This window comes from Mirounga angustirostris, unplaced genomic scaffold, assembly GCF_029215605.1.
Source record: "Mirounga angustirostris isolate CCGP_5_RB_7025 unplaced genomic scaffold, mMirAng1.0.hap1 SCAF_4, whole genome shotgun sequence".
Taxonomy (NCBI): Eukaryota; Metazoa; Chordata; class Mammalia; order Carnivora; family Phocidae; genus Mirounga; species Mirounga angustirostris.
The window spans coordinates 74,702,727-74,713,228 of record NW_026991712.1 but is presented as its reverse complement, the minus strand read 5'-3'; positions in this window follow the sequence as shown (position 1 = coordinate 74,713,228).

Sequence of the window (10,502 nt, the reverse complement as noted above, 5' to 3'; positions counted from 1 at the left end):
TTGCCATAGAAAAAGGTAGAACCTTGGGTGAGAGGTTCAGAGAGGTTCAAAATCAGAATTTTGAGTAAGGGCCTTACATAGGCAAAAGAGGCCTCTTTCTCTTGGTTATAAAGTATGTAAATAAGGTGAAGGGAGGACCTCTATTCAAAATAAGGATGACCACGCAGGAGGTGAAGGGTCTCATGAATGAGGATTTGAAGTAAAAACTTGAAGAAAATGAAACAAACCTTTTGGATCCTTGTAGAAAAACATCCCAGAAAGCATGGACGGCATCTGCAAAGACCCTGGGCAGTATCTTTTTGGATGTATTTGAGGTATCATAAGGAGAGCAGGGTAGATGCAGCAGAGGGAGGGAATGGATGAATAGGGTCAGAAGGAAACTGGTCGCCCAGGAGTCAGATTATGCAGGGCTTTGCATGCCAAGGTGAAAATTTTTTTTTTCTATGGTGGAAGGTGAGAAGATGTTGGATGAAGATAAGCCAGGGCCAGCGTCATGAGTGTGTGACCAGTGTAGGTGCATGGGGGTCCATGCTTAGAAGGGTCTCACACTTCAATGCATTGCATTTGCCAATGTTTACTCTTTGAATCTGTGTCTTGTAAGTGAATTCTGATGGGACGATGAAACACGTGCCAAAGACTTGGAGCCTTAGCTCATCAATGGTTCTGTTTCCACCTCCCTGCTTCCCTTGGATGGATCCTCTGCTACCTATTTGCCACCTCCTGGTGCTCTAGCCATGACTGACCTCCCCCTCCACACTCTCCCCTGTGTCCCATCACCATTGTCCTCCATCTTTAGTGGAGCCCTGGGCACAGAAGTGGGGAGGATTGGGGCCAGGAGGGTGCTCCATGGCATTTCAGGGCGAGGCAAGGTGATAGCCTTCCCCTTCTTGAGCTGGCAGCCTTAGGAGCCTTCAGCAGGGGTGTCTCACCCATCCAGGATCCAGGTACTGAGTATGTCTCAGTGTGAAGGCTGCAATCTTTTGAGGATTGTTTGTCCACTGTGGGTTGAAACAGAGGTTCGTGGGAAAGGAGATTGGCTTCCTTGCCCCTCGCCAGGGTCATTTTGTACTGGGCCTCACAAATTTTGTTGCTGACCCTGATTGAGTAGATGAATAACATGATCTGTCTTGCTTAAGGAAGGATGACTTGGACTGTTGTGCTGATTATAGGGCCGCAGGGGAACAAACAGGAAGCCCAGTAGGGAGGCAAGAATCCAAGGGGGAGATAATTGTGAATCAAATCAGAGTGGCATCAAGGAAGATGGTAAGAAATGGTCAAATAAAAATACATTTTGAACGTAGAGCCAAAAAGTATTTTCTGGCAGATGAGACATAAGGCCTAAGAGAAAAAAGTGGCCAAAGATGACTCTACATTTTTTTGGTTTGAGAAATAAAAGGAAAGAGTTGCCATTAACTGAAATGAGGAAGGAGAAACAGATTTTGAAGGATGAGGGAGGATTTGAAGTGCAATTTCAGACCATTTAAATTTGAGATGTCCATTAGGCATCCGAGTACAGACGTTAAGAAAGCTGTTTAGGGGGGGGCGGAGCAAGATGGCGGAGGAGTAGGAGACCTGGATTTCGTCTCCTCTCAGGAATTCAGCTGGATAGGGATCAAACCATTCTGAACACCTACAAACCCAACAGGAGTTCGAAGAAAGGAATAGCAACAACTCTCTGAACAGAAAAGCAACCACTTTCTGGAAGGTCTTTTCTGATTTGTTTAGAGTATATTTTCTGGGGACGTTGTTACTCTGCTAGCATTTTGTTCTCTCATTAATCTATCCTCCTCTGCACAAAATGACAAGACAGAAAAAATCACCTCAACAAAAAGAACAAGAGGTAGTACCGACTGCCAGGGGCCTACTCATTACGAACATTAGTACGATGTCAGATCTAGAGTTCAGAATCATCACTTTAAAGATACTAGCTGGGCTTGAAAAAAATATGGAAGATATTAGAGAAACCCTTTCTGGAGAAGTAAAAGAACTAAAATCCAACCAAGTAGAAATCAAAAAGGCTATTAATGAGGTGCAATCAAATATGGGGACGCTAACTGCTAGGATAAATGAGGCAGAAGACTGAATCAGTGATATAGAAGACCAAATGATGGAAAATAAAGAAGCTGAGAAAAAGAGAGATAAACAACTACTGGATCACGAGGGCAGAATTCGAGAGATAAGTGATACCATAAGACGAAACAACATTAGAATAATTGGGATCCCAGAAGAAGAAGAAAGAGAGAGAGGGCCAGAAGGTATAATGGAGCAAATTATAGCAGAGAACTTCGCTAATTTGGGGAAGGAAACAGGCATGAAAATCCAGGAAGCACAGAGAACCCCTCTCAAAATCAATAAAAATAGGTCAACACCCCGACATCTAATAGTAAAAATTACGAGTCTCATAGACAAAGAGAAAATCCTGAAAGCAGCTCAGGAGAAGAGATATGTAACCTACAGTGGTAGAAACATTAGATTGGCAACAGACCTATCCACAGAGACCTGGAAGGCCAGGAAGGACTGGCAGGATATATTCAGAGCACTAAATGAGAAAAATATGCAGCCAAGAATACTATATCCAGCTAGGCTGTCATTGAAAATTGAAGGAGAGATAAAAAGCTTCCAGGACAAACAAAAACTAAAGGAATTTGCAAACACAAAACCAGCCCTACAGGAAATCTTGAAAGGGGTCCTCTAAGCAAAGAGAGAGCCTAAAAGCAACATAGACCAGAAAGGAACACAGACAATATATGGTAACAGTCACCTTACAGGCAATACAATGGCACTAAATTCCTATCTTTCAATAGTTACCCTGAATGTAAATGGGCTCAATGCCCCAATCAAAAGACACAGGCTATCAGATTGGATTAAAAAACAAGACCCATCGATATGCTGTCTGCAAGAGACTCATTTTAGAACCAAAGACACCCCCAGATTGAAAGTGAGGGGGTGGAAAACCACTTACCATGCTAATGGACACCAAAAGAAAGCTGGTGTGGCAATCCTTATATCAGACAAATTAGATTTTAAACCAAAGACTGTAATAAGAGATGAGGAAGGACACTATATCCTACTAAAAGGATCTATCCAACAAGAAGATCTAACAATTGTAAATATCTATGCCCCTAATATGGGAGCAGCCAGTTATATAAGGCAATTAATAACAAAAGCAAAGAAACACATCGACAACAATACAATAATAGTGGGGGACTTTAACACCCCCCTCACTGAAATGGACAGATCATCTAAGCAAAAGATCAACAAGGAAATAAAGACTTTAAATGACATACTGGGCCAAATGGACTTCACAGACATATTCAGAACATTCCATCCCAAAGCAACAGAATACACATTCTTCTCTAGTCCTCATGGAACATTCTCCAGAATAGATCACATCCTAGGTCATAAATCAGGTCTCAACCGGTACCGAAAGATTGGGATCATTCCCTGCCTATTTTCAGACCACAATGCTTTGAAACTAGAACTCAATCACAAGAGGAAAGTCAGAAAGAACTCAAATACATGGAGGCTAAAGAGCATCCTACTAAAGAATGAATGGATCAACCAGGAAATTAAAGAAGAATTAAAAAAATACATGGAAACCAATGAAAATGAAAACACAACTATTCAAAATCTTTGGGATGCAGCAAAGGCAGTCCTAAGAGGAAAGTATATAGCAATACAAGCCTTCCTCAAGAAACAAGAAAGATCTCAAGTACACAACCTAACCCTACACCTACAGGAGCTGGAGAAAGAACAGCAAATAAAGCCTAAACCCAGCAGGAGAAGAGAAATAATGAAGATCAGAGCAGAAATCAATGAAATGGAAACCAAAAGAACAGTAGAACATATCAACGAAACTAGGGGTTGGTTCTTTGAAAGAATTAACAAGATTGATAAACCCCTGGCCAGACTTATCAAAAAGAGAAGAGAAATGACCCAAATCAACAAAATCATGAATGAAAGAGGAGAGATCACAACCAACACCAAAGAAATACAAACAATTATAAGGACATATTATGAGCAACTCTATGCCAGCAAATTAGATAACCTGGAAGAAATGGATGCATTCCTAGAGATGTATCAACTACCAAAACTGAGCCAGGATGAAATAGAAAACCTGAACAGACCTATAACCACTAAGGAAATTGAAGCAGTCATCAAAAATCTCCCAAAAAACAAAAGCCCAGGGCCAGATGGCTTCCCAGGGGAATTCTACCAAACATTTCAAGAAGAATTAATACCTATTCTTCTGAAACTGTTCCAAAAAATAGAAATGGAAGGAAAATTTCCAACTCTTTTTATGAGGCCAGCATTACCTTGATCCCAAAACCAGACAAAGACCCCAATCAAAAAGGAGAATTACAGACCAATATCCCTGATGAACATGGATGCAAAAATTCTCACCAAAATACTAGCCAATAGGATCCAACAGTACATTAAAAGGATTATTCACCACAACCAAGTGGGATTTATCCCTGGGCTGCAAGGTTGGTTCAACATCCGCAAATCAATCAATGTGATACAATACATTAATAAAAGAAAGAATAAGAACCATATGATCCTCTCAATAAATGCAGAAAAAGCTTTTGACAAAGTACAGCATCATTTCTTGATCAAAACTTCAGAGTATAGGGATTGAGGGTACATACCTCAATATCATAAAAGCCATCTATGAAAAACCTACAGCGAATATCATTCTCAATGGGGAAAAACTGAGAGCTTTACCCCTAAGGTCAGGAACACGGCAGGGATGTCCACTATCACCACTTCTATTCAACATAGTATTGGAAGTCCTAGCCACAGCATCAGACAACAAAAAGAAATCAAAGGCATCGAAATTGGCAAAGAAGAAGTCAAACTCTCACTCTTTGCAGATGATATGGTACTTTATGTGGAAAACCCAAAAGACTCCACCCCAAAACTGCTAGAACTCATACAGGAATTCAGTAAAGTGGCAGGATATAAAATCAATGCACAGAAGTCAGTGACATTCCTATACACCAACAACAAGACAGAAGAAAGAGAAATTAAGGAGTCGATCCCATTTACAATTGCACCCAAAACCATAAGATACCTAGGAATAAATCTAACCAAAGAGACAAAGGATCTGTACTCAGAAAATTATAAAATACTCATGAAAGAAATTGAGGAAGACACAAAGAAATGGAAAAACGTTCCATGCTCATGGATTGGAAGACAAATATTGTGAAGATGTCAATGCTACCTAGAGCAATCTACACACTCAATGCAATCCCCATCAAAATACCATCCACTTTTTTCAAAGAAATGGAACAAATAATCCTAAAATTTGTATGGAACCAGAAAAGACCCGGCATAGCCAGAGGAAGGTTGAAAAAGAAAAGCAAAGCTGGCGGCATCACAATTCCGGACTTCCGGCTCTATTACAAAGCTGTCATCGTCAAGACAGCATGGTACTGGCACAAAAACAGACACATAGATCAATGGAACAGAATAGAGGGCCCAGAAATGGACCCTCAACTCTATGGTCAACTGATCTTCGACAAAGCAGGAAAGAATGTCCAATGGAACAAAGACAGTCTCTTCAACAAATGGTGTTGGGAAAATTGGATAGCCACATGCAGAAGAATGAAACTGGACCATTTCCTTACACCACACACAAAAATAGACTCCAAATGGTTGAAAGACCTCAATGTGAGACAGGAGTCCATCAAAATCCTAAAGGAGAACACAGGCAGCAACCTCTTTGACCTCAGCCGAAGCAACTTCTTCCTAGAAACATTGCCAAAGGCAAGGGAAGCAAGGGCAAAAATGAACTATTGGGACTTCATCAAGATAAAAAGCTTTTGCAAAGCAAAGGAAACAGTCAACAAAACCAAAAGACAACCGACAGAATGGGAGAAGATATTTGCAAATGACATATCAGATAAAGGGCTAGTATCCAAAATCTATAAAGAACTCATCAAACACAACACCCAAAGAACAAAGAATACAACCAAGAAATGGGCAGAAGACATGAACAGATATTTTTCCAAAGAAGACATCCAAATGGCCACAGACACATGAAAAAGTGCTCAACATTGCTTGGCATCAAGGAAATCCAAATCAAAACCTCAATGACATACCACCTCACACCAGTCAGAATGGCTAAAATTAACAAGTCAGGAAACGACATGTTGGCGGGGATGCGGAGAAAGGGGAACCCTCCTACACTGTTGGTGGGAATGCAAGCTGGTGCAGCCACTCTGGAAAACTGTATGGAGGTTCCTCAAAAAGTTGAAAATAGAGCTACCATATGATCCAGCAATTACACTACTGGGTATTTACCCCAAAGATACAAAAGTAGGGATCTGAAGGGGTACGTGCACCCTGATGTTTATAGCAGCAATGTCCACAATAGCCAAACTGTGGAAAGAGCCAAGATGTCCATCGACAGATGAATGGATAAAGAAGAAGTGGCATATATATACAATGGAATATTATGCAGCCATCAAAAGGAATGAGATCTTGCCATTTGCAACGACGTGGATGGAACTGGAGGGTATTATGTTGAGTGAAATAAGTCAAACAGAGAAAGACATGTATCATATGATCTCACTGATATGAGGAATTCTTAATTGTAGGAAACAATCTGAGGGTTGCTGGAGTGGGGGGTGGGGTGGGAGGGATGGTGTGAGTGGGTGATAGACACTGGGGAGGGTATGTGCTCTGGTAAGCGCTGTGAATTGTGCAAGACTGTTGAATCTCAGATCTGTACCTCTGAAACAAATAATGAAATATATGTTAAGAAAAAAAAAAAGAAGAAGAAGAAGGTAGCGGGAGGGGAAGAATGAAGCGGGGGAAATCGGAGGGGTAGACGAACCATGAGAGACGATGGACTCTGAAAAACAAACAGGGTTCTGGAGGGGAGGGCGGTGGGAGGATGGGTTAGCCTGGTGGTCGGTATTGAGGAGGGCACATTCTGCATGGAGCCCTGGGTGTTATGCACAAACAATGAATCATGGAACACTTCATCTAAAACTAATGATGTAATGTATGGGATTAACATAAGAATAAAAAAAAAAAAAGAAAGCTGTTTGGTGTATTCTGGGGTTCAGGCATATCCAGCCTGGAGAAATAAATATGGGAGTTATCACCATATAGATGGTATTTTAAAACAGAAGATTTCATGAAATTATCGAGGGAGCAAGAGTACACAGAGAAAGATTTGAGGACTGAGCCTATTTAAAGATAGAGGAAATGAGAAAGAATTATCAAAGGACCCAGAATTAGCAGAGAAGCAGGCTTTTGGATGGAAAAAAAAAAAAAAAACAAGTGTGTGGTATAGTGAAGACAAGTGGAGAATATATTTCTGTGAACAGGGAGCCAGTGGTCAACTAGGTCAATGCTGCTGAAGGTCCCAAGTAAGATGAGAAGTGGGACGTTTAGTAAAGTAGAGATGGTGGTGTGCACTTAGTGAGGGCAGTTTCACTGGGGCAGTTCTGGGTGTATCTGAGTGGTTCTGGGTGTATCTGAGTGAGTGCAAGAGGGTAGAAGAGGAATTGAAGAAAACCAGCCTAGGCAACTCTAGAGAAACTGTGTGAAAGCCTGGTAGGGGGATTTCTTGGTGGCTAAAAGGGCAGTGGAATCAAAAGAAGTTTTGGTGGGTTTCTGTTTGTGTGTTTGTTTGTTTGTTGTTTTGTTTGTTTTTTAACTAGTGGATAAATAACAGCATGTTTGTATGCTGATTGGGGTGTTCCAGCAGAGGGAAAACCCATGATTGTTGAAATTAGCCATGAATTGTGAGAGGGGTGAGCAGTGAGAGGGGATGGGAGCTGGTGAGCAAGTGGGGTTTCCTCTTACAGGCTGGAAGCTGAGTATGTGGGTACAGAGGTTAGTGGGGGGCAGGAGGTACTGAAAGCTTTGTGCATTCTGTTCTGATTGCTTCATTTTTCTCAGTGAAATGGGAAGCACCAGCTGAAAGTAAGGGGAAGGAGGTATTTAAAATTTGAGAAGGGGGGTGCCTGGGTGGCTCAGTTGGTTAAGTGTCTGCCTTAGGCTTTGGGTCATGATCTCAGGGTCCTGGCATCTGGCTCCCTGGGGAGCGGGGAGTCTGCCTCTCCCTCCCACTCTGCCCCTCACCCGGTTCATGCTCTCTCTTGCTCTGCTCTCTCTCCCTCAGACAGAGAGAGAGACAGCAAGAGGGAACACAAGCAGGGGGAGCAGGAGAGGGAGAAGCAGTCTTACCGCTGAGCAGGGAGCCCCATGCAGGAGTCCATCCCAGGACCCTGGGATCATGACCTGAGCCAAAGGCAGACGCATAACCAGCCACCCAGGTGCCCCAATAAATCAAATATTTAAAAATAAAGTTTGAGAGGGGGAAAATAAAAGAAATAATCCTTTAGAAGAGTAGAAGAGAAAAAGGATGAGGAAGACATGATGAGGAAGACATGATGTTAAGCTGAACAGGCCTGGGGTCCACTGCAGTCTTCCCGTGATGGATCTAAAAGGAGCTCACTCAGTGTGGCTGCATCCTTCCTCCAGCCATGGCCAGTTGCAGGGGCTCAGACCCACAGTCAGTGGAGTATAAATCGGCTTGGTGTTTCGTCAAGTAGGAGGGATGTCAGGGATGAAGATGTGTTTGAGGCAGGGCTAATGGTGGCTGACCGTGGAAGTTCAGCAATGTAAGAGAAAAGGTGAGGGCCACATCGGTTAAAGGGCATGAAAATGTAGTGGAATTGAATCCAAGGGTCCTGGAGGAAGTGAGTTAACCATTTAGGAGCGATTAATCATAGCAGGATACCTGCGATGGAGATGATGCTTGCAATTGGGTAATGCCCCGGGTTAGATTATGACAATGGAAGTGAACCTCTGAGATAAAATGGAAGACAAGATCATCGAAGGAGAGATTACAGTTCTGATAGACCAGGAAACCTTACCAAAAACCAACTGATTCTGATGCAGGTGGTCCAAGGACAGCGTTTTGAGGAAATCTCATTTTAGGGAGAGTGAACAAACTGAACATAAAATTTTTGAGTTAGACAAGAAAACATGAGGGGGTGGAAGAAACAAGAAGAATATTAACAGATTATTGTGTATTTAGTGTTCGAATGGGCTGGACACAGTGTCAGTTTACCTGTATCATTTAATTTATTCCTGGCTACCACTGTGGATACTAGAGACTGTTGTCATCCCTATTTTACAAATGATGAACATGAGAGCCAGGTAGGTTAAATAACACGCCCAAGGACACCTCTGTGTGAGTCTGAACTCTGAGTGCTTAACCATTATGTCCCTCTTCCTTGACAGGTGCAGTGATTATGACAGAGCAGGTGATATTAAAATCCACATCCTGAGATGTGAATAATAGACTTATGGGATTAGAGACTCTTGAGAACAATATTGCATACAAAGCCCAGAATACGCATTATCTCATCTAATCCTCCTATTAATCTTGTGTATTAAGCAATTTGCCCAGATCCTGGGGCCAGTAAGTAGGAGAGCCTGGATGTGAATGCTCATCCTCTGATCTCCTACTTGAATACTCCTCCTACCATCACTTTCCAGTGATGGTTTAGACAGAAACTTTAAAGAATCTAGACAGTTTTGAATAAATGTATTATTAAGGAAACCATTACTAGTTATTTCTTTTTTAGATCCTAACAGGATAAGTCTAATTCCTATGTTTCCATGGGAACATAGTTAGTACAGAATGTGGCATTCTTCCTGTTGTGGAATGTTCTTTCTATAAATTCATGCATTCATTCAACTATAATTTATTGAGCAAATAGTCTGTGCAGGTGCTGTGCACAGTTACTGGAGGAATAAGAAATATCCCTGCTCTAAAGGAATCTTCAGTCAGCTCCAGGCCTTTAGAACCTCAGATATTCTGCAGGGCCTTTTCACACCTGGCACATTTTTAAGGCACTGCATTTGACCTAGAATACACTCCATCCCCTAGGACCCGGTCACCTAAGAAATCATACCTCTCCCCAATGGTTTGGTACACAGCGAGATCAGCTGTAGTGCCCTGGAGATGAAATCTTAGATTTGGACCCTGGGCAAATAGTACCACAGTGCTATTCTAAAAGGAATCTTCTTACTCCAAGAGGATCCAAGTTTAAAGCTAGTTTTAAAAATACACCGTTTGCCTGGCATTCTAACTGGCTCAGTGGTACTGCACTGACCTTTATTCATCACTTGGCCATGACTTTTGCTGGAAATACTGGATCTGTCCATGCCACGTCATGTTTATGGGCTCTATGGCCCGACACCCTCCTGCCACACAGTCAGGAAAAGCCAAGGAAGGCAGCACGCAGGGCACCAGTCTGTAAGAATGAAGGAGGACGCATCCAGGGGTGGCGAAGAATTACACTTTGTTCAGGTTGGTGCTAAAACAGCAGCTGGGGTGGCTATTTCTACATGCAGAAATTCTTGTGCAGTTCTACTTCATGATGCTACTAATTAAGAATGGCACATACACTGGTTCAAACTGAGCCTGTGTCTACAACAGGGAAGGAGGGGAAGGTGTTATGTTTTGCCTC